This window comes from Heliangelus exortis, chromosome 2 (genome assembly GCF_036169615.1).
Source record: "Heliangelus exortis chromosome 2, bHelExo1.hap1, whole genome shotgun sequence".
Taxonomy (NCBI): Eukaryota; Metazoa; Chordata; class Aves; order Apodiformes; family Trochilidae; genus Heliangelus; species Heliangelus exortis.
The window spans coordinates 42,747,622-42,771,036 of NC_092423.1; the positions used below are offsets into that span (position 1 = coordinate 42,747,622).

The 23,415-nt window shown below is 38.5% G+C and overlaps 1 pseudogene; it reads left to right on the plus strand.

Moving 5' to 3' along the window:
* The first annotated feature begins 7,086 nt into the window (after window positions 1–7,086).
* Window positions 7,087–7,204, plus strand: LOC139793813 (5S ribosomal RNA; annotated as a pseudogene).
* The last annotated feature ends 16,211 nt before the right edge of the window (window positions 7,205–23,415 follow it).

A 23,415-nucleotide genomic window follows, 5' to 3' on the forward strand; every position in this document is an offset into this window, starting at 1 on the left:
ATGGTCATAAATACTATTAATGAGTACCTACAAAGAAAACTGATAGCCAAAAAGCAAGATATTTTACAAATTCTGACTATGTTGCCTTTCTTTTGAAGCAAGGGAAAGCAAGTTCTGCTATTCATTGGTAAACAATGAAAAAAAAAATTGACTGAGGTTTACCTTTCTAATAAATTGTAACATCCATACAGTGTAGTAATTAAGCAAAGGCATTGCTTTTTCCCAATGTCTTTTAATTTTTATGATTTCTTGTATATATCTACTAGTGCAAACAGAATCCCAGCCTGCAGTAGGACTAAGTAAGGAGGTGGCAGCAAGCAGGAATTTAAGGTAAGTTCTTTTTGAGAGCATTCACTGATATGATTCGGTTAAGGTATGCAGTTAATATTAAACTGCAGATCAGACTTTCAAACCCTTCCAGATGCTAATTTAGTATTTTCCTTGGGGTAACTGTGTCTGCTTAGCTAGGCAGGGAGAAAGATGAACTCTTTGATGTGTGAACCTCTGCAGCCAGGCCATGGAGCACAATTTTAGGAGAAATGGTCCCTATCCTTAAATATCATCCTAACTGTCAACCTAACTAGAGCTAAATAAAGGGGATTGAACTTGAATGGGAGCTTCCATCCAAATTTTAAATATGTAGATATGAAAAATTTAAAAGAAACTTTAAAAAAAAAAAAATACAGCTAAAATTCTTTTTCCTACTCCAGGAGAGTTTTAAGGGCTACAACCATTGATAACAGAGGGTAGCTGTGCTAACGTTTATGGGCTTATTACTCAAATGTAAGGGTCTTCAGTAAGCAGTATTTACGTTTAGCTTTTGAGATCAGAAATATGTTATGCCATTTCTTCTGAGTGCACTTTTTGTCTGAATACTGAAAAGCAAGTAGTTGCTTGTAAAAATAAGACTAAAATAGCTATTTTGACACTTAAATGGATGGAGCTGTGCAACTCTGAATGCTAATCAGCTGCAGGTAGAGAATGTTTCCTCTTGTGGGAGTTTGCTAAATGTGCCAGCTCCAGCTAAAAATAACCAGCTGACCTGCCCTCATCACAATAACATTGTGGAACTTGTTTCTCCTTGCATGGTTGAAGAGCAGGTGACATAGTCACATATTTTAAGACAGAAAGAGGTTATTTTGCTTATCTAGGATCTAGCTTAATGCTAGAATACTGTTATTTACGTATCTGATGCCAGAAATTTGCTATGTGAATTTGTACATAAAGATCATTTAAACATAAGAGTCAATCCCGGAATTCTCCAGTTGTTTATTGTAACAAAACACCACTGTATTATCTGTCTGTAGCATTCTCTTGTGTTGCTATGATACAAAGATGCAAACTTTAAGTGCAATGGTGCCAGCATGCTAATTGGAGCAGCACAGGGGGCCTGGCATTAGCTACCTGTTAGAAGGTCCATGGGAAGATCTGGTTTCCTGCTTGTCAGAGGCCACAGTGAAACATCCTCTCAGGAAAGCTTCTTCACAGGAGATAAAAAAGCTGCTGCTGGATGGAAAGGGAGAGAGAGACACTTGTTCTCTAATCCCCACGAACATGCTGCAGAGGAGCAAAAGAACTGGGAAATACACAGAAAGGCCACCAGTAACGTTTTCAGATTCAGAATGGGCCAATAATGGATTAACAAGTAAGAAATTGCATTTGAACTGGAACAAGTTTATCTGAAATGTCTAAGTTTCTTAAATATGTTTGCCCCACATTTGTGCCCTCATTACAGGATGATTTGTTTGATAACAGTTTCACCATCTGTTTACCCATTCAACTACAGGGAATGCAGCTGTGGTTTTTTACTGTTTACAATGAGGATGGTACTTTGTAACTATAAAAAAATTACTATACAACTACACTGGCAACAAATGTGTTTTGAGTTCTGTTTGCAGTTACCTCTAAAGTGAAAATATTTCTTTGAAAAACAGAGTAATGAATAGCAGAGTTCAGTTCTTCATCCTTATCACAGACTCAGATTTTCATGTGAAATACTGGAAACTGAAAATTTGGTATCATGTGTCAACAATATTAGGTGGTATTCAGTTTCTATTCTGTAAAATGCTATGGGTGCTGGATTTTAAAAAGTAAAATATGTATCATAGAAAAATAGATCAGCTGTTCCTTGTCATCCTTGAGAGAGCTTTTGCTTTAGTGTTGCTCTGAAACCCCTAAAGATGACAATTACACAACCTCCCATGGCATCCATTCTAGTACTCAGTAATCCTTACCCCAAGAGTGAACTTTTCTAATTTAAACTTTCCTCTGCTACTTTGCAAAAGGGCTGAGGCAGTTCAGTGACTCAGTGTCATCTACAAGAGAGACACTTCCCTATACCTAACAAAAAAAGCTTAAAGGCACTATCTGACAACATAGCATCCATGGTGAGCTTCTGGGAACTAGGAGTGAACACTGTGCAGACCCTCAGCTTGGAAAGCATTTTCCCCACCATTTAGTTCCTTTTAGCTTGCCTGTACCTTATTTATATGCTGTCTGCCTTTGATGAGACAGAGCACAATTATTTTACTGATGGCAACATAACCCACCCACCATGTTACATGAAAATACAAATACAAAGGCCTGTTGCTAAAACAATGTAAAAATTTACATCTCTAGCTTCTGCCTCTCTCTCTGTTTCTCCACGTATAGAATGAAGGCTCCCAGTTTCCACTTTGTAGAATGTTTTGGACTCCCATATCAATGCCCCAAAACATTCTCTTTGAGGTATTTAATATCCCATGTCTTAAATATAATTAAAAATACTAATTATAGATAGATCTATTTAAGCCTGTCATCTTCAGGGTATTCTTTGCTGGAGAATGAACATGACTTGCTTGGATCCTCTGTGATGAAGACGGTGAGAAAGAGTTTGGCTTTGTCTTGTCCAGGAACAATTTGAAGAGAAGCTCTTTCCCCTCTCCCCCAGTTACAAACACATTCATGTAAACGCCCTCTCTCACAGTTTAAGCTTCAGGGCTCTTGTACAATCACCAGTGTGCATGGGAAATAATTGACTTTCTTACTCTTTACAGTAGTCTTTTGTGTATTTGTCTACTTGATGTCACTGTATGAGCTCGTAGATCACAAGGATTTCTGAACGGTTCCTACTTCTGTGTAGGTTTTAGCACCAATTAGACATTTTTCCTCATACAAGAGTCTAAGCCATTCAGTTTAATTAAAAATCATATGCCCCCAAATCAACTATCTTGTACAGAGTAACTGTCAAGTCTTCAAATACAAATGCCATGTAAATATAAATCTTCCTTCATCTTTTCTAGAATTTTACTTGCTTCACATAAAACTAACTAAAACTTTTGATTAAATATAACATACTGTCTTTGGCCTGAAATGTCTCATTTTCCAAGAATGTTTCTGCACTCTCTTTTACAGACTGAGATTAAATGAAGTCACTGGCATTTTAATTTTAAAACTAAAAAAGGAAAAGTATGATCCTGACTCCTCAGCAGTCATGCCCCTATATGTTTTGATCCATTCAGATTCTGTAGCAATGTTTTTAAGCTATAAACAAGTAACCTGAAAGGATAATTAGTCATGCAATACACCACTGCTCTTCCATAGCTTATTTTGATCAGTCATATTAATCACTGCAGAGCAGATGTATTAAGGATGACCCAAGGTGAAAGTAAAGGGTATATAATAATGAACTGGAGCAGTAGCTGATAACCTGGAGAACTTCTTGTTTTATGCTTCTGAGAGTGCCTGTTGTTGGTTTCAGACTTGAATGAAGTTGACTCTGTTTTCCTTTTAATCAGTTGGTCTCTGATCATGGGGATGTTTACTTTGCATTAATTTTATCTGCCTTTGGAGGTATTGTAACTGTGAGAAGAGCCAATTAGTTTTGCACCATCAAGAAGGACAATGAATTGTGACTTGGCAAAATAAAGATAAAATTAACCATTTGCCTAAATGGTGCTGTTCATTGCTGTTTTCTCATAAGGCTTCTTCTGCAGTGTTCAGCTCCATGAACAAAATAGCTCAGGATATGCACGTTTACGTAAAGTAAAACATGTTCTGAAATGAACACTACACTAATGTAGCAACACTGTCCAGTAATTCAATGCTTATTTTCCACAAGCCATTAGATGTGGCTAAAGATTGTATTTCACACACATGAATAAGTGATGCAGTGAGAAGTAAGTTAGCAGTTCAGTGTTTGTGGCTAAGGCTTTTTAAATAAGTATTAAAAGGAGTTGGGTAACAGGATGCTTTTTCCACATGAATTTAACAACACTATAGTTTTAAAAATATTACTGCAAGTCTTTTTCCCAGAAGTAAGTCAAATTGCATTCTGAAGGGAAACAAACTCAAATCATTGGACTGAAAATTTTACAAATTTTTTTAAATGATATTAACACCATGAAGGAATCTAATACACAAATAGCTTTACAGAAATATAACTATTGGTGTGATACAGGTAACCGGTTATTCATGTTCATAGTTAGGGACTATGCATTTTACAGGTTATTTTAGATTTCCTAATAGGTTAATGGAATTACTATCTTCTTTTTTTTTATTATTTCCACTTTTTTTAAACAGAGGAGACAATTAAAAGGGTGATTATTCCTTATGTAATTAAAAACAGTAAAGACTAATTAATAAGAATACTAAGGTTTCTGTCTGTGTTCAGTTAGATGAAAATGCTGAAATTAAAAAGTTCAAAATCCTTAGGACACAATCTCAAAGTTGTTAACAAGTGCATTTAGAAATACCTCTAGGATAAAGTAATTACTAGAATATGGGGGAAAAAAAAGACCTGTAACTCTTATCTTTAAAAAAAATTGAGAAAGGGTTGATAAACTCTCGAGCTGCTAAATTAACCTCACTGTTCAGAATAATTATGAGTTAAAACAAAGAAGCAGGTCTTTAAGACCCAGAACTGTATCTAAAATAAATAAATAAATAAATAAATAAATAAATAAATCTTGACAGCAGGTTTGTACAACAAAAATACATTTTTGGCCCTGACTTTGCTCGTATAGGAAAATGGTTCCTACATCATGGTGCAATGAGGTCATCACAGTGTCCAGCATACTTTTATAGGGAACCTTTATGTTTCCCCTTACAAGGGAAACGTGATCCCATGATGAAGCTGCCAAAAGCTGATGCAAACTCTTTGGGTAAAATACCTGAAAATGTATTTTCACTGGTTCACTGGCAAGACGAAGGGATGCAGCTGATACAAAGGTGGTGTCTCTCATGCTATAATCTATGTCTTTCCCAGCTCGGAGGGTGGAACTGTGAGTAGTTATTATATCTGAGGTTAGGACAAACCTAAAAGAAACCATAAAATATACTGGAAGAGAAGGGCAGAACTCAGAATTATATTGAAAAATAAGCAGGGAAACCTAAGGGGGGAAAAAAAAAAAAAAGGAAAAAAAGAAAAGAAAAAAAAAACCCATTACAAACATGAAAATAAATAAGCTAAGAAATATATGCTATTAGAAGGTGAGCATGAGTTAGCAATTTCATGCTGCTATGAAAAAGCCAAACATCACACTGGAATCAATTAACAGCAATAGAGACTGCAGGAGACTTGGCATAATATTCCTGCTCTGCTCAGACAGAGTGATTAAACCACTTCTCAAGGTTGTCTCTATTCCTCTTTTTAACACTGCCAGGTGCACCGTTAAAATATTTTCTCTACTTCAGCAAAATAGCTTTCCTTTAGAACTTTGAGATGTCAATTTAAGGCTGAAATTTTCAGAAAGGTCTATGTACCCAACCACTACAGCATTTAAAAAATTTGGGTGCTGATGATTAATGAGCAATTTTTGAAATGCTTGAGAACCTAATGGATGTATAATTCCAGAAAATTAAAATTAAAAAAAGGAAAAAAAATTTCAAAAAGGAAAAAAAATTAATTCTTAAAAGTGTTAATAATTAACATATGAATTAACTCTGGCATTTTTTCTTAATTACCACTGTTTATTTTATATTCCTGTTGCCCAATTCCCAGCCCAGACTTTTCTCTCTTGAAAATCCACTTTTGCTTTTCTGTAAGCATAACAACAGCTACATTTTTATCTGACATGCAATGGATAGCCTAATGCTAAGAGCAGAGATCAGGACAGAAGATAACTGTTTCTTAGCATAGTGTTTCTATCCTGAAGTTTAGAACCAGAGAGAAGAGAAAGCTGTCTCAGATTATACACTTCAGTAGTTCTTTCAGAATACAGACTAAATTTTCTGTATTTCATTCAGAGCCATGGAAAATGAGTCTGCTCAAAGAATGAGACTTCTTATCAGCACATCTGGAAAGCAATCCAAGGCTATGCATCTCTGGAGGAAGTCTGGAGCATGGGAAAAGGTACAGTGGTAGCTATAGTTAATATGCTAAGTATCTGGGGAGAAAGAGGGAGATTTGAGCTGAGTTTACCTTACTTACTGACTATTTATTTCTGGGTATTGATGAGAAGTTCCTACCGTGTACTTATATAGTAATGTGAAGTCTGGGAGTTCCCATGTTAACAGAATATAAGATGTATGGGAAAAGCAAGGCAGTTTAAACCATACAAGTGTATAAAAATAACCACACAAGTTACTTTAAAAAGAATTAACTTTTCCATAGAGATTTGTGCCTTTCCTAGCGAGCCTTTAAAAAGAAAAAACAAACTATCACTTTGTTCTTCATGTAGCAATGGAAATATTGCAACTCCAGTATTGGAATCAGTAGATTTTCACATTGCTTTGAGGAGTCATAGTAGTGATAAAACAACAAAATAATTATAATGAATATTACTCCTTTAGAGTAGTTGTGACCTGTAACTTAAAGTGCTTTCATATGAGAGTGCATTCATTAAATTAAACCAGTTCTGAGCCCCTTGACCGCTCTATGAAGATAATTGCAGAGAAATATAATCCATGCTAAAGCTTGATTTACCATCATGCTGTTGCTATGGGGACGAAGTTTCTAGGACATTCCCATATAGACACTCACCTGCCAACACTGAACAAGTACCTTGAGCTTGCACTTGACAGACTAATCTGGCCCATAGTCTTTTTCACAATATGTCTTTGAGGAAAAAAATAGGTGACAGTGTATATACACATGGCAGAAGGCACCCCGACAGCCATACCAGCCTGAGAACCCCGATCTCGTCTGATCTCGGCAGCTAAGCAGGGTCGGGCCCGGTTAGCACTGGTATGGGAGACCTCCCGGGAATACCGAGTGCTGTAGGCTTATAATTCAGCCAGACAGAGAGGGACCTGGGAGTCTGGATTGACAGGAAGCTGAACATGAGCCAGCAGCGTGCCCAGGTAGCCAAGAAGGCCAATGGCATCCTGGCCTGTATCAGGAACAGCGTGGCCAGCAGGTCCAAGGAAGTGATTTTACCCCTGGACTCAGCCCTGGTGAGGCCACACCTCGAGTACTGTGTCCAGTTCTGGGCCCCTCAGTTCAAGAAGGAGATTGAGGTCCTGGAGCAGGTCCAAAGGAGGGCAACCAGGCTGGTGAAGGGACTCCAGCACAGATCCTCTGAGAAGAGGCTGAGGGAGCTGGGGCTGTTCAGCCTGGAGAAGAGGAGGCTCAGAGGAGACCTCATCACTCTCTACAACTCCCTGAAAGGAGGGTGTAGCCAGGTGGGGGTTGGTCTCTTTTCCCAGGCAACTCTCAGCAAGACAAGAGGGCACGGTCTCAAGTTGTGCCAGAAGAGGTTTAGGTTGGACATTAGAAAGAATTTCTTTACTGAGAGGGTGACCAAGCATTGGAATGGGCTGCCCCAGGAAGTGGTGGATTCTCCATCCCTGGAGATATTTAAAAAGAGACTGGATGTGGCACTCAGTGCCGTGGTCTGGTAACTGCAGTGGTAGTGGATCAAGGGTTGGACTTGATGATCTCTGAGGTCCCTTCCAACCCAGCCAGTTCTATGATTCTATGATTCTATGATCACTGAAGGGAGTTAACAGAATTTCTGAATCTGGCAAAAGAGACAGAAGACACCCTGGTAATGAAGCCCTTTTGAGCCAGGACCCTGTGAGTTCAGGATTTTGATATTTTCACAATAAAAATAAGAGAACAAAAAAGGAGCAGTTACTGAGCCTCAGGAGAGAGCTGTACCATATGGAAAGCTTTTAAAAGTATTGGAACCAAACTGCCAACCTTTAATGACACCATTAAGAGAGCCCATGGTGCTCTTAGTGCTCAGTAGGCATGAGAGCAGGCTTCCATGGCCACACTTAGCACTTGCAACATCTGGTATTTCCATTGGTTGTAATAGGATGGGGATTTTGAAATAATTAATGATTCCACAAAGGGAGTCAATGATAAAAGTAGATTGTACATGTTGCCTTCCCTTAAGTGAGGAAAAAAAACAGGAAAGCTTGGTTTAGGTTTGTTAGATCTTGGTTTAGGCAAAAATGATGGAAGAACCTCACCCCTTGAAGGATGTCTTTTCACTTAGCTGTCCTGTTTGAGACCAAGCCAAGTTACATGAATCCTCAAGACCTGATATGTGCTTATACAGAATAGGGAGAGACTTAAGCATTCACAGCTATAATTTAAACAGTGACAGTTTTGCTTAGCAAATGGCTGTGAAAACAGAGACATCACTGTTTCTCCAGGTGTCTCTTACAGCCTTGTGTCCTGCCACTCTTCCCCCACAGTGGAAGTGTCAGAGTGCAACACATGCACATGGGGCTCTGCTGCTTGAACTGCCAGAGTCAGCAGTGTCACACAGGGCAGCCAAGCACGTTGCCATCTGCTGTGGGGGTGACAACCTTCAGAGAAAGAAGGGAGTATATGGGAATATTCTGTAAAAATCTGAAGTTGTTTTCCTAGGCTGTGTTTGGGAGAATAAAGCATACTTTACTAATCCATTGGGATTTAGTTAACAAACCCCCACTGTCTGGACTTCAGTGGCTGCGTGCATCTAATCAAGAGTTGCAGAAACACTGGAACACTGGTTAGATTTTAGGTACCCACTGTGTCAGTGTGGTGCCTATATCTCTCTCATCCACCTAGATTAGATACAATCTAAAGTCTTTCTCAAGTAATACTCAAAATTACTAATACTTAAAACACATACTGCTGTAAAAACGTATTTAATAAAAAATTTCCTGGCTTTATTTAAAGAACTTAGTTTTCATATCTGAGATGCAAAGATTTCAGTGTTTATCCAGAGAGCTTCTGACTTGTAAAATATAAACCATTTTAGATGCTGGAACTACTTCCCATATTCTCATACAGCAATCTATTATATTCCTTAGCCACAACACTCATCCCAATTAGGCAAGACTTTGGGGTTGGATTTCTATGAATATGAAACAATAGATACAGCTTCTCTAAAACTTATCTTCACAAAGCTATTTAAATTAAAAATCAGAAACTGTCAGTCTTATCAGCAAATCCCATGTTATGTAACACGATTGGATAAGCTGAAATGCAGACTGGGACACAGTTCCTTAGATTCTCCACTAACCCCTAAATGTTTAGTTGATTTTGAAAGGTAAATATGCTTTTGAATATTGAGCTAATTTTAGCAATACTGAGCACCATCCAAAGTATATTAAGTCTGAATTACTGTCCCACAAGCAAGAATAACATTACAGTCCAAGCTGGGGACTTCTCCCAGCCAACTCTAAGCCAACCAGCATGTTGTATACCTTGCATATGGATTGGATAAAATACATAGACATTTGTTCCAACCTTAGCTGAAGGTGCTGAAAGTTACCTAGACCAGTCTGGCCACAGCTGAAGCCACTGAATGTTTTGTCACTTGCATCAGTTACAGAAGGATGGGTTTCTGTGCTATTGAATCAATTAAGCCCAACATTTTGAAATTTACTCACAGTTTCTTTCTTGAAATTTTTGATTCCTTCTTTGGTTTCTACTTCCAAAGTATACCAATTTAATACTCCTCAACCCAGTTTCAAACATTTCCTTTTAATTCTGCTTGTTGGCTTTCTTAATCATTCTTCTTTCTGAGCTCCATACATTTCTTATTTTTCCTCTTATTTAACTTATTTAGGTTATTTCCTTTGGTGAACCAACATGAGTCACCAGCCTGCAAAATGAACCTCTCAGCAGAGAGCAAAGTAAACTGGCCTGATTCCCAACTGACCCTGCTTTGAGTAGGAGGTGAGACTAGAAGCCTCTAGGACTCTTCCCTTCCAGCCTGAATTATGTTGTTATGGTCCTGATTTTCCATTTCACGTGAAAAGGTCCTTGCTTTAACCATTAATCCACTGGTGTGTTTTCATCTTGTCAGGCCCATCTGAAACCAAACCTTTGGTCACAAATCTCTATGGAAATAAGCTGAGCATGGCAATCTGTGTGAAGAGTTGTGGACCCCAGTAGGGAATATTTTTTGCTTAGGACAAGACTTATTTCAATAATGTAGCCCAGATAGATTGCCTCCCCAAGTAGGAAATGCAATTAGTGGTATCTGCAGTAAGCCTGACCTCTAAAATATACTGGAGTACAGCTTTCTTTTTTTTTTTTTTCTTTTTTTTTTTTTTTTTTTCTTTTTTTACTATGTCAGTGTAGTAGTATTGCTTATCTAATTATATCATTTTCAAGGTGGGTGTACATGGGCTGTGAGGACTCTGCCTGTTACATGACAAATGTTCACTACTGCAAAAGGCAAAGAGCAAAATTGAAAGAGCTAAAAATGTTGCTGAAAGCTCATTATATTTTGCAATTCTAGCAACAGAGAGGTTTGCAAATAGCTTTTCATCATAGTGCCTATATATTGAACCACTCATAATTACTCCAATTTTTATTTATTTTTATAAATTTTTGCTTCAAGGTGTCAGCGACCTGATCAGGTCCCCTTCAGAACTGCACTGCCTGAATCTGGTTCTGAATCAATGTTATTACACCATTACTTAGTGATTTCTAATTTACCCTAAATTAATCGTTTATCATTCCTGTGTCTTAAAAAGGAAACACTTTTACAAGGAGTTCAGCAACTGTAACCAAACATAAGTTTTCTGTGAACTCACAATGTTGTTGCAAATGACTTAAGGAAAGCCAAAACAAAAAGTGACTTTGAAACAGTAAACAGCCCAGCAAGGAGCTGCAAACACAAGGAAGGCTGCTCAGGAGCAGCTGCCTACACCAAGTACTTGAAGTAGCAATAGCAGAAATAAGATAGTAGATACTCATTGGTTTGACCCCAAATTTAGCAAAAAAAGAGAACTGACAGAGTATTTGAGAAATCAGCATCAGGCCCTTCCCAGCCATCCCAAATTTATAAAAAAGACTAATCTCTAGGAAAGTAAAATTTGAGTCATATGCTCTAAGACCCAGCTATAGGAAGAAATACACTGAAGTATACTAAAAAAAAATTTAAAAAAAATCAAAATACCTGTTATAACAGCTTGATTTTCTGTCTCTTTCAGCTTTTATAATGTTGCATTTATGATAGCTTGCTGATCAATATGCAGCTGCTAAGCTTCCATTAAAAAATAAAATAAATGGAATAAACTGCCACCTAGAGTTAAATCCTTAATGCTAATGTTGGTTACATTTGTAGTGAGGATAGACAGCTTTAGTATTACAATAGACAGGATCCAGGTACCACTAGTGAGCATAGTCTTTGAACACTGGTAAAGTGAGCATAGACCTGTCATAGATTACAAATTTAATCTGGTGGTGTGCTGAATTTCTTGATAGGTATCAATCTAATTAAAAATCACTAAGCAACAGAGATTATTACTAGCATATGTTATTCTCACCCTACTAATGACTGGGCAAGCATTCCTGTAAACAAGGTGCTGTATTTTTTTTCTTGACAGTTACTTTCAGTCCACTGGGACTGCATATGTATTAGAAAGGCTCTAAAAATTCAGTAGCTGAGTTGTTTCATTATAGGCACATTTTAAAGTTAACAAGTATCTACTATTCTCTACATTGGCTGTAAGAATTCTGAATTTATTTTAACGTTGTATTTGAGCTAAAGTATTATTAATCATATTAAATTAGTGTGGTGAGATGACCTTAGCTGCTTGCTGGGTGCCCACCAAGCTGCTCTCACTTCACCTCACTTCACCAGGGGAGATAAAGAAAAGATTCAAAACTCGTGGGTCAAGATAAAGACAATTTAATGAAAGAACCAAAGGCTGCACATAGAAAAAAGGCAAAAAAAGAAGATTTATTCTTTACTTCTTATCTGCAAGTCAGTTCCTGGGAAGCAGGGCCTCAGTATGCATAGAAGTTGCTTCAGAAGAAAAAGAGCTTAATAACATGTGCTCCGTTCCGTGGTCTCCTTCCTCCCCCCTACCCTTAGCTTTTACTTCTGAGCATGATGTCATACAATATGGAATAAATCCCTTTGGTCAGTTTGGGACAGCTGTCCTTTTTATGTCCCCTCCTAAATACTTGCCCATCCTCATCCTGCTGGCCCTCTGGCAGGGTGGTGTTGAAGAGACTGCCTCGATGCTCTGCTTGCACTGCTGTGTTATCAACACCACTGTTTTTGCTAACACAAAGCACTTTAGGGTTGGATACTGGGAACTTAATGCCACCCCACCAGAACCTGTGTAACAAGTAACTTGAAAATCCTGAGAAATTCAATGCTGACATCAACAGCTTGATGTCAAAATGAACACCAGTCTTGAGTGGTGTTCCTCAAGGGTTGGTACTCGGACCAGTGCTGTTTAATATCTTTGTCAGTGACATGGACAGTGGAACTGAGTGCACCCTGAGCAAATTTGCTGATGATATTGAACCATATGGTGAGGTCAACACAGTGAAGGGAAGGGAGGCCATCCAGAGACCTTGATAGGCTTGAGAAGTGGGTTAGTGCAAACTGCATGGAGTTCAACAATGCCAAGTGCAAGTTTCTGCACCTGGGTCTGGGCAATCCCAAACACAAATACCGGCTGGGTGGAGAATGGATTGAAAACAGCTCTGAAGGAGCTTGGGCATTACTGAAGGGCTTGGAGGTGATGGTTGATGAGAAGCTCAACATGAGCCAGCAATGTGCACTTGCAGCTGAGGAAGCCAACTATATCCTTGGCTGCATCAAAAGAAGACTGACCAGCAGGTCAAGGGAGGTAATTCTCCCTCTGTGCTCTGCTCTCATGAGACCCCACCTGGAGTACTGTGTCCAGTTTTGGAGCCTCCATCATGAGAAGGACATAGAGCTCTTGGAGCAAGGCCAGAGGAAGGCCACAAAGATGATCAGAAGGCTGGAGCACCTCTCCTATGAGAACAGCTGAGAGAGTTGGGGTGGTTCAGCCTGGAGAAGAGGAGACTCCAGGGAGACCTTGTAGCAGCGTTCCAGTACTTGACTGAGCCCTACAGGAAAGCTGGAGAAGGACTTTTCACAAGAGCATGTAGAGACAGGACAAGGGGCAATGGCTTTAAGCTTTAAGAGGGGAGATTTAAGTTGGATATTAGGAAGAAATTCTTCACTGTGAGGGTGGTGTGACACTGGCACAGGTTGCCCAGGAAGGCTGCAGATGCACCCTCCCTGGAAGTGTTCAAGGCCAGGTTGGGTGGGGCTTTGAGCAACCTGACCTAGTGGGGGGTGTCCCTGCCCATGCAGGGGCGTTGGAACTAGATGATAGGTCCCTTCCAACCCGAACTATTCTACGATTCTGTGATTCTATGAAATCATGTGTTGTTCCCATGGAAAAGTAATCTCTGCATTACAGCAGTTGTGACAGTAGAGGACAGCAGTGAGTCCTGCACGTGGTCACTGCCCAGAGTCCTGTGAATACCTACCCCAGACTCTGGTACTTCCAGTAACCTCTCTTTCTGTAGCAGTTTAAGCAGCTTTATGTTTAGAAGAATCTCCCTTTTAGGAGATGCAAGGAGTACATTACAGATGCATGTCACAGTCTATCACAGAAAGGGAAATGGAACTTGGACCACTTCTGTACCAGAGCAGCCTCTCAGGTACAACAGGCTTATTTCATGCTCTTATTTAGGCTTGTTTGCTGATTGATTGTTTGCTGGATGCCCACAGATTTGGAAGCCTATCCCAATGGGATTTGAATGCATTGTCCCCTACAAATCAAACTGGAAAGAAGATTTCAATTTTCCTACTGAATTGATTGAGTAGAGATGATGGAGTAGAGATGATAAACCTAAACTAATAGCCACCTATAAAGGAAAGAACAATAAAATGAAGTCATTTTACCTTCCCTCTTACCTTTACCTTACCTTATTCTTTTGCAGCCAACTGTTAAGCTTGTGCATAACTCCATATTATGAAAACCACATACTAGCTTTCACCTGATGTGCTATATGGAAGGTAAGGTTCAAAGCAGTATCAGGGATAAGTGCTATTGCAGTGGGGGAAGGCATTAGAAATAAAAGGCAAATCTATAACAAACTAGAGATCATTAATTCTGTCCTTGACAGAAATTTGCATTCTAATTATTTCCTAATCCTTCCCTCCTTTTCAATTAAAAGTGTGACCATTCAATGACTTTATTAAACTGAACTCAAATCAAGAAAACACTTAGCTGTAAACTGTTAGAAAATATATGCACCTTGAAGAATCTAGTGCACACACTGTTTTTCCAAATTAATAACCAGAAGACCCTTACCAATATATCAGCCACAAAAGGGAGATTTGAAGAAATGCATGCCTCTTGCTGAATGGAATAGAGACCAAGTATTGAAGGACATGAAAAAGGCCAAGGTACTAAATACCTTATTCACTTGTTCACAGAAATCCCTGATCCCTCCAAGGCCAGTGGGAAAGTCTAGATTAATGAGGACTGATTATCCATAGAGGAAGAGGTTAGTGAACATTTAAGCAAAATGGGCACACATACACAGCTGATGGGGTGCACTCAGGAGTGCTGAGGGAGGTGATCCTTACCCTCTGCTCTGCACTGGTGAGGTAGATACATTTGCTATCCAGTTCTGGGGATAAAGCTGCCCACTAAAGGAGAGACAGGGACACTCTGGAGCAAGTCCAGTGAAGGGCCACAGAAAGGAAGGGAGTGGAATACCTTTTATATGAGAGACAGAGTCACTGTTTAACCTGGAGAAGAGAAAGCTTCGGGGCATCTTATCAGCACGTACTCCTGTTTAATGGAATAATGGAAAGAATTACCATCCCAGTTAAATACATCTGACTCCTGAAAAAGGTGGAAGTCTAAGGTGTTAACTGACATAGAAATGATTAGTGCTGTGGAGAGACAAAGCTGGTTTGGAATTATAGTGAAGAAATGTTAGCTTTGAGGGGGTTGGCCTATCTTATTGGTAAAGATAATCTACCATATTAATTTTAATAACTATTCCATCAATAAATATGGCCAGATAGAAAGGATCCAAACCAATTATGTAATTCTCTCCTATTCAGTAAACTTTGCCTTTTTGAATTTTCTCATTGTTTGTCTTTCTTTCTCAAAAAACACCTCTGAGCAAGTAATCATATGGTAGAGCAGCAGGCTTGCACATCTCACTCAAAAAGAAGGGTTCAAGGTTTTCTTAGTTTCAGTGGCAATACTTAAGTTCTGGAATTGACCACTCTGGAATGAATATTCCAGAATGAAAATATTCGAAGTTACTGTCTTTGAAATTCTGCCTGATTGTCCACCATCTAATGTGAAATGCACGAAACTATCATGTCAGTGAAAATACCTTTTCCATGTATAAAAATATATAAGTTGAATGTATTGCTCTAGAATACATTTATTCTTGCTTTAAAAAGTTCAGTGACCTATATGCATTTAGAAGTTTTCATGTTTGTATTTCAGAAGCATCTAGCTGTTTCTCTCTAAATTGCCACTAGGTATAGGATATGTAGACAGTATAATATAATCCCTTTCTCAAATACATCAGAATTCCTTTTTCCTTTGGCTTCTCCTGAAAGAATGCTGAATCCTGTTTGACTGCCTGTGCTGCTCTCCTTAATGCCTGTCTATCATCCTGCCCAAAATTATATACTCCATCTCCCAAAGTGGGAATTAAAGCACAGGAGGTTTGTTTCTGTATTTGTATAGCAGTAGCTATTAACTACTTTAAAAAAGGTTATTTGTGCATATTCACTGTATTGTCACTATATGCTGGAAGCAGAATGTCTCTCTCCTCTGTAGTAGCTTACAAGTAAGCCACAAATCCACCAGTAAATTTTATTTCAAACAGTAGCTGACATGTTATAACCGTGTTACTTCCCATTACATAGCTGTTGTGCAGCATTGTCTGTCACCAGCACTTCAGAAGCATTTGTAGAAGCCATGCTGTTATTGTTGCTATACCAGGATCACAGTTTGTGAAGACTTGCCACATCAAAAACACTGAAGTAGTAAAAAAGTTTGCACAAAGTTCATTAAAAGCTGTTAGATTTAATCTGTTCCTGCAGTTCAAGTACCAACTACTGAAGTACTGATGGAAACTGTGCAGTATACCTTATGTCAAGTAATTTTTAAATCAAGCTATAGTTATACAGTAATAAATTATTATTAAAGGATTCCTGGACTATGAATAATTGCATGACTCTTCCCTATAAGCAGATCATAAAGTTCTCAGCTGCAGAACAGTTTCCATCTTCAGTATTTACAGACAAGTTTTTCAAATACTTGTGCACTTCTGTACTTAAATTCAATGATGGACATAATGCTTTTCCAAGCATTATGGAAAAGCACACTAGTTTTCTACAGGCAACTGAATTCATTCAAAATCTAGGTTTTCAGCTTATTTTTTAAAAAATCTACGCAGAGATTGGAGTCTAAGTCCATTAGTAGCCCAGGCAGCCTTTGTTTAATAAGCAACCTGAATACTTGCAAGATAAGAAATAAGAGGCATAAAAATAAAACCTTGATGGCGTAGTTCTAATGTGAACAAACACAACCTATGACCTCCACAATCTGGAATTTGGAACCTCAGTCCCATCCTGGGAGACTAAAGAAGAAGTGAAGTATCCATGTCTCTGCCTGCCAAACACTATCTGCTTTGCTGCAGTTGAGTTTATTCACAAGCCACATGCTTTGCCAACTTCTAATAGGACCACAGAAATCACACCAATGACTCCGGAGATTGTGCTGCACTCAAGAGAGATGCTCCTTCACTCTGAATATGCAGAAACCCTTCATAGTGCAGTTTGGAAGTCAAATTGCAGAGCTTATCTAAAGGCAGCAGTTAATGACCTACTCTTACTTCTGTTGTCACAGACAAAGAAATAAAGATAAGTTCACAGTGGAGAACACACAGTAACCAAACACGTATAAAAAGTACCCCGTGTCTTAGATTCCTTCTTCAGAAATTATAGTGGTTTTATTCATACAGCAAACACTGATAGAGATGCAGGATGAGTTTGGATAAAGTACTTGCTTGAAGAAAAAAACTCCTTACATCTAATTTTCACAAGCTAAATCAAGTCCCATTTCTTCAAGCATCGATCAGTAAAATGCTACCAGTCAATAGCTGTTGGTTTTGTTCAGTAAAAAATTTATTTTCTGAACAAAAAGAAAACAAGGCTAATAAACAATCTTGATAAAGCATTCCTGAGCTGATCAGGGTAAAAGAGGACAGGAAGGATTGGGCTGAGTCACAGCCCTGTTGCCCACCCCACAGCCTCACTCGGGCACTGCCAGCCCGGGCCAGCTTCACGACTGGGTGCTAGCAGAGGCCACAGCACCAGCACGTGCAGCAGGAGGGGACACCACTTTTGGAAAGAGTCCTTATTAATAATTTCAACTAGATGTCTTAGAAACAGGAACTGTGCTTTCTTGCCCTTGTCTGGCATTTCATAGGTTCAGACTTGCTGTCTGGAACTGTCACAAAGCAAACAAAACCAAAGCATTTTTCTGGAGTCACACTTATCAGTGGAAAAGTGATGTGTAAACTACATTGTACTTCTTGGGTATGCAGCCACAGTTCTCTGCTGCTACTCAAGAAAGCCTTCCTTCCACACTTGTCTTACAGCCTTTAGGTTTCATGCTGAAATGATCCCTCACTGACTGGAATTAGTTTTGCTAAGTCAAAGTACCTTTGGCACCTACAAAGCACTTCTGCAAGAAGCAGAGCTCTATTCTTGGAATAGGTAATTAGGTTTCACCATCTGACCAGCTCTGCTGAAAAGGAAAATTCATCTTACATTCCAGCACACTTCAAAATAAAGCATTTCACTAGGTTTTTGAATACTTCTTGCAGAATGACACGATAAACATGACAATTCATAGCCCCAGTGTAAAACCAATATCATCTGTCAGGTGAGTGAGAAACCACCCAAGACCTTCTGAAATACAAGGAAGTATCCTATACCTTTGATTCTCCTAGCAAAGCATCATCTTGCTTATGTTAGTCAGCCTGCTTTCCCCACCCCTCTTTCACCCATTTTCTGACATGCTACTCTAAAAACTTAGCTCATGCAACAAATTAGTTGCAGACTTCCCAGACAGAAAACTTGTTTTATTTGCCATGTTCTGAGGTGTCAAGCAAGAGGGCTTCAGAAGAAATAAGCTGATAACATGCAGGGGAAAATGACAGTTTGGGCACAGTTCTACATCTATTACAGTAAGACTTTGGTTTCAAATAAGAGACAAGGTTATGTCAAGTTGTTCTTTCCTGGTAAAATTAACCCTAATAAAACTCAGCAGACCAAACTGAACTTCATTTCAGAAACAGTACATTATGCAATAGGCTTAATACAATGCTCAGAGTATACGAAGCTGACAATTAAATTTAAAAATGACTATTAGTTACATCCAGGAAAGAAAAGTAACTGGCAAAGTCTGTTAAGATGTATGTAACAACAGCTTTTCAGATTACTAGACATCTCCCAATGCTCTTTCAAAATCAGGAGCATGTCCCTCTTCCCATTTTAAATCGTCACAATGAATTCTAAGATGAACACCTCTCCTTTTATAGATGGACTTTGTATTTGAAGAAATGAAAGATAATCCAAACCAGAAAGTTAAGGAAGCCAGAAGTTCGAGTCAGAAGTTGGAGTAACAAGAGCAGGGCTGTCACACAAGGAAAGGAAAGCTAACGATGAGCACACCATGGGCAGAACCTCACCAAGAGGTCACAGTCCCACCACAGCAAAGCAAGGGAAGCAGAGCAGGGACAGTCGTGGCAGCAGGTCCCACCAACTAGCCAGCCATCAACAGGCAAAGGAGCAACTCCAAGTTTAAAACACAAAATCTAAACAAAACCACACTCCAATAAATTGAGCTGAAAACACGTACATTTCTCTGCAGAGCTCAGAGATTGATGGCCTGGGCCAAAGCTCAATCAGAGGTTCTAGACTCCTTCCTCCTAGAGGTCCAGACTGTGTGACTGTCCCAGGTAAGGCCTCTCACAGCAATTGCAACCTCTTCATGCATCTGAGGCCCTGACATCATCCACCTCTCTTCATTTACCAGAAGAGCTCCTCTGATCATAGGATTACAGTTATTCTACTAGGGAAAAAAACCCCCAAAAACAAACAACAAAAAACAAACAAACAAAAGACAGAACCTACTCAAAAATATTGCCTTGAATGGCTCAGCTGATAAAATTAAACAACCATACCACCTCTGACATCCTCTCAGATATCCTAAAAAGATGATTGAATGCAGGTACACATTTATAAACATTAACAGCACCAGCTGGGACAAGTCTGGGGAGAAAATACTCACCTATTTCCATTAGTTATGATCTGCATGGCAGAAGAGAATACAATTTTTAGTGTACCAAGCAATTCTGGTGATGAACAAAAGATGGTAATTCTTGAAAACATTTTGTCATGAATTTTATAAGTATGCTTTCTGGCACTGTTGTCTGTTTAACAGATAGCAAGTGTATTAGATAAATTTTCTGACTTTTAAATATTTTTGTGATTTTATAAACCTACCACTAGCTTGCTCATTTAATTCTAGAGGTTTTTATTTTTTTTTTTTTTTTAGTCAGTTCTTCATCCGAGCATGAAGGTAGAGCTATCAATGTGGAAGACATGATGCACTAAATTAGGTCTCCTGGGGATTATATGGAACGAAAAAGAAGATCATATGATTAGGAGGAAATTCAGACAGATTGCTATAAAGTTGGCAAAATAATGAATCTAAAGGTACTCCTGCACTAATGTTAGAAGCTTGAGAGAGCATCAGAAACTACTACAGATTTTCATGAATAAATATAATTATAATTGGATTGACAGACACAATGTAGAATGAGCCTCACACTCAACATACTCATCAGTGACACCCTGCAGTCAAAATCCAGGGACTACAAAACTGCTGTGGAAATGGCAGGCTTGGTTCATTATACCCTTGGAGCCATACGTTACAGGGTCATCCCTGAGTACATATCCAGGGAATATGCTCTGACTTCACATTAGACATACTGATTCAGAGGCTAATTCTTCTTCAGCATTTGTTGGTTTTCCACTTTTGTAGTCGCTCCGAATCATATAATTAACACAATATCACTTTGGAAGCCAAAGCACTGTGCTGAAGTGCATGGGCTTCAAAAGGAACATGCTCAGAATTACTTGTATCATAATTGCTCATGTTTTTACATTGTAACACTATAAAAAAATGTGGAAGATAGTCAGAAGATTAGGGTTATGAAATAGTTCTGCTTCTCCAAGTTCACCTTATGCTAACTTGGAATCTAGTACCATCAGCACTAAGGCTTCACAGTAATACACCCTCTAGTTCAGCAACACCACCCAAAACCTAGGGAGAGATCTGCTACTGATGTTTATTAAAAGGAAGACATGAAAAATGCAGACATTTTGCATCCTATTTAACAGAAGTGCTTGGCTGACATACAGTGGTCCAGCTGCTGGCATACATGGATACATGCTAAACTGAGCTCATCATACCAGGTGCTTTGTCTTGTACAACGAGCAGGTGAAATAAAACTGATTTAGGACATGCTGGGTGCTGGGGTATCTGGGTTATATTTGCAGATCATGATGGACATTGGAGATATTGCTACAGAACAGGTCAGCAAAGATCTTGCAGAATACCAGAGCTCTGCAGTGGGTGTGCTATGTGGACACAGGGCAATCCCAATAATGGGATTATTGCCAGTGTATATGCAGGATTAGGTCATAAATCCAGACAAACACCAACTTTATTTTCCAGTTTTTAAGGCCACTTAATTTTCTCCTTATCATACAGACTATTTTCAGTAGTACCCAACAATAGGACAAGGGGAAATGGGCACAAACTGGAGCACAGAAAGTTCAATTTAAACATGAGAAAAAACGTATGTACTGTGAGGGCAACAAAGTACTAGAAGAGGCTGCCCAGGGAGGTTGTGGATTCTCCTTCTGTGGAGACATTCAAAACATGCCTGGATGCAATCATGTGTAATGTGCAATCCAACTTCATCTGGGGAATTCTACTAGATGATTTCTAGAGGTCCCATCCAACTCCAGTGACTCCGTGATTCTGTGAAAATTAGGGCTTGAAAGTATTTTTTAACTTAAAAGCATAAAGAACGCTTCTTTTCTATCATTACCAGGCAGTTATGGCATAGGCCAAGAAAGTCTCTCTTCTCTCTGAGATGTTTATACACGGTGTTGTCAAGGTAGGTTCTCCAATGTCTTAGAATGTATGCTCTTACACTACAACCTTTCCTCTAATCAGAACACTGATACAATTTCCTTGTTTTACTTGGCCATTTTCCAAGCCTTGTAGGAACATACTTATTTTTAGAAATCTGTTCCCAAGTTAATTTGGTTGGAATTAGCCAAAGGGTTCAAAGGTATTAATGGAAAACAGACAGAGATAAATATGCATGTGTGTATGCATGCACAGTCACAGACATACATATGTGCCCACATATGCAAATTTTTTTATCTTATAAAAAATCACTCTGAAAATACAACTTGAAACAAATCCTTCAGCAATAATATGCATGCTATACAACAGCAGATACATAAAGAACAGCTGACTATTTGGTTTGGAAATTTTCCCTACCACTTATGAGAAAAAAAATTGACGTACAGCATTAAAGAATACATTCCTATTATATAGGAAAAAAGATTATTTTTATAGTCCCAGCAAGATACATTTAACTATGTGTAAGTCCTAGTGTAATGAAGGATTCCCTGTTTGTCAAGTAACAGCATGGTGGTCTGTAATAAACACTAATATGATATAGCATGTCAGAGATAAAAGTCTCAGTCCTTAATAACACAGAAAAACTCAGGGAATCATAATTAATGTTTTGATTTAAACCAGGCAGTTAGTTTAAAGCATTTTAAAGAGATGCAAACACAAAAAAGTAAACAATTTTCTGAAAGCAAAACAGGAAATAATCTGGTTCACAGTCCTTCCTCTTTTTTGTGGCACACCTATTTTTGATATTATATAAAAAGCACATATCTAACCTACTAATTCCATCACCACAGTTTTCCTTCAGTACTAATGTCAGCTATATCAGACTGAAGTAGAAATACATTTCTTTTCCATAGGTCTCCTGCTTTGTGCATAGAGTCAAATAAGTTATAATGTGATTAAAATGTGAAGTCTTTTAAGATGCAAAACTTGAACTTAGAGTTTTGCAGAATCAGGTCATGATTATAGAGTCGGTTTAATGTGATTAAATCCTGCTGATTAAATGCTGCTGCCAAATGTGCTCCTGAACTTGCCTGACTGCACTCATTTGAAAACCTCAGTGCTTGTACCAGCACAAGGAAGATGATGGGGGTGAGCAGCTGGGTGCAGAGGAAGACATTCGATTTGTGCCAGGTTAATGTGAAGCCATCACTGCTGGCCTCTTACTTGCAAGTGTGCAGCAGAGATGTAGGTTTACTTATTTCTATTAAGCATTTCATATACCCGGGGTACTGAAAAATAATATTTAAAAAGTGTTTCTCTTGTAACAGTTGTCATTTTGAACTAAACAACTTACAAATATTTACTATGAGGTTCTAGTTCGATCATTGGATTTTTACAGGAGACCTGTCAAATCAATACAAATGCCTAAATACTTCTAAACTGACCTTAGGAAAATTGATGATCTGCATAATAAGTTGTGTTTTCCCTTGTTCTTGGGCCTAACCCAAATACTTCTGAAATTGGTGAAAAGCTAAAACCTACAGCTTATTTAATAACGTAGAGATACATAAAAACTGGAACCATAAACAATTTGGAGGTTTTGTTACTTGCAACAGTAAGTATAGTCTTACAAATCAAAGCTGAGACTATCAGAAAATATACAAGGGAGCCAGCCTACCCTGTGCCTAAAATCCTGAAAATTACAGTTGGTAATGAAAGTAGTAGGCATAAGCACCTGAACCAACAAAATGTTATCTTAAAAAGAGCTCAACTCTGAAAATTAAATGTCATTCCTAATTGGAAAACAAATCACAAAGTGCCACCCAATTTCATTCCATATGTTTAAAAAGATTTTTTTTTTTTCATATCCCTTTTGCAATCTTTTTAATCAGCAGCTGTGTGCTTTACATACATTATGAGAATGATAGCTACAAAGGAGTAAAATAAAGGAAATGTGTTGTGGAAGTAGATGTAACTTTGCTTTCTCTGGCT